This window comes from Kryptolebias marmoratus, linkage group LG22, assembly GCF_001649575.2.
Source record: "Kryptolebias marmoratus isolate JLee-2015 linkage group LG22, ASM164957v2, whole genome shotgun sequence".
Classification (NCBI taxonomy): Eukaryota; Metazoa; Chordata; class Actinopteri; order Cyprinodontiformes; family Rivulidae; genus Kryptolebias; species Kryptolebias marmoratus.
This window is the reverse complement of record NC_051451.1, coordinates 29,350,309-29,352,541: the sequence shown is the minus strand read 5'-3', so window position 1 is coordinate 29,352,541 and position 2,233 is coordinate 29,350,309.

Sequence of the window (2,233 nt, the reverse complement as noted above, 5' to 3'; positions counted from 1 at the left end):
AATCACCACCATGTAAACATAAATACACACGCACACACACACACACACCCACACACATGCACACACACACACTGTGTCAGTTTGTTTTCTGTTGAGTTTCTCAAAGACAGGAAGCTCAGATTGTTGCAGCCGAGCTTTCCTAACTGAAGCTGATTAAATCCACATCTTCTGGTTCCTGCAGCTGAGAAACACCTGAGAGGTTTTAAATAAAGTCCAGATAACTTTTATGTTTTCCATGAACATCTAACCTAACGTCTCGTTTAAATAAACAGGATGTGCTTTGTAAATGAGGACAGATCCTGTGATGCTGATCCAGCAGTAGCGAACTCCGGTTGGATTCAGGAGAGGAAAAATAAAGATCAGCATTAAGTTGGTCTCTGGGGTTTACCCTCTGGGGGCTGGGGGGCTGATTATTGACATTGCTCCACGTCCACCCAGAGACAAACTATTGGTTTCCTGCTTCCTGCTGCTCACTAATGTTGTCTTTTTGTCTGGTTTTACTCGGGTTCACTGAAACTGATGGGATAAAACAGGCCAGGAAATATAGAATCAAAGAAATCAGAAACAGTTTGTGTCAGTTGGTAAAAGTAAGGATTTAATATTTCATTGTGTATATGGTTTTCATTTATATGAATACTTTTTTATTAATTTTTATCCATTGAATTGTTTTTGCTCCTGTCCCACAGACATACACCCTTACTGACAGCCCGTCTCTCTGCCCTTCACCACCAATGTCTTGTTCCAGGAGGACATTTTTTGTCCAGGTGTCCTGCTTCCACAACAACTGACCTTTTTAATCGAGGCGACGTCCGAGCCAGCATGGCATCACTCCTTTGTCTCATGTTTGTTGTGCAACCGAGGTTGGCTGGAGCGGAGTTCGAACCCCTGACCTTTCGTTTGTGTTTATGCAGCAACCAACCTTTGACTGAAGCACCAGCACCAAACAGGGAAACCACCTCAGAGCTCTCTCTCCAGAAGAGCTCAGTCTCAGGGTGGGTCTGACTAGTTAGACACTCTAAATTACAGGAAAACTGTATTCTTGGCCGTGCACATTATTGTGTTGCTCACCTTCAGGTACGTTGTCCCCACGGTGGCAGCCGCCCCCATGTTTACGAGTTAATCTGAAGAGAGGCAGTTGAGTTCTGTGACACAAACGATGAAGGTGAGGAACCTGAGGTCATTTGGAGACACCGTTCACCAACTAGTGAAGCAGGAAGTGAAGTGGAACCACTCAGAGTATCCGTCCATCCTCGTTCCCGTTAGCCTCACAGGGACCTGGTGTCTGTCGGGGTACACCTGGACAGGTGTCCTGTCCTCCAAAGGACACCTGTCCATTAAAGCTGTGAGGTTAGAACCAGCTCAGCTGAAGCAGGTTTCAGTCCATAAAGAAGAAATACAGGAAGATTTTAAAAACTACAACAGTAGAATTTTGTTTGATTTTATTGGACCTCCCAGTTTTATGTAGTGCTGAGCCTGAAGTTCTGGACGGTATTTAAGGAGGTTCCAGCAGTTCATATCTCAGACTTCTTTGATTTTACGCCTTTTTTCTGCTCGTTACCTTTAATCACCGGAGTTAATAATGAAACAGGTGCTTCTCTTTTGTTGCCAATGTGTCTTATTTGCTATTCAGCCACTTAAGGCCATTTCAGAGAATCAGATTAGAATACTGGGCCCAGTGGGCATTAATATTAGATGAAGTGGGAATATAATAATGTGAGCTCGTCTGACTGGAGGCAAACCACTCTTAATGCTTTTCTCCAGGGCTCTGCAGCATTTTATGTGCAAGAATATTAATTACTGTCAAAGCATGATGGGTATTACCATGATTCCACATTCAAGGTGCTTCTGAAGAGGAGAACATCCTTCATCTCTGTCCCTCATCTGCTTCTCTTTTCTCCATTTACAAATTGAAAACTTTTTCTTCTTGTTTTCCTTCTCAGCAGCATGACACCGATTCAGAGAAGACAAATCTTTAAAACTTTCCTCCTCCTTCTGTTGCTGTCTCCTGCTCCCATCAGCCCGGTGGATCAGAGGGTTTCAGGTGATAAATATCCTGGGCCAAAACCTCCCAGCCTCAGATTTCTGTCTCTTCTTTGGCCGAGGCCTCATTAAACAGGCGTTAGGCTGCTGTTGGTCCTACGGTGGAGACTGCGTCTGCCTCCCAGACAGCCGCAGGAGTCAATCAGGACGGAGAAGGAGGGAGCAGGGATCTGCTTCTGGAGGTCCAGGAGTC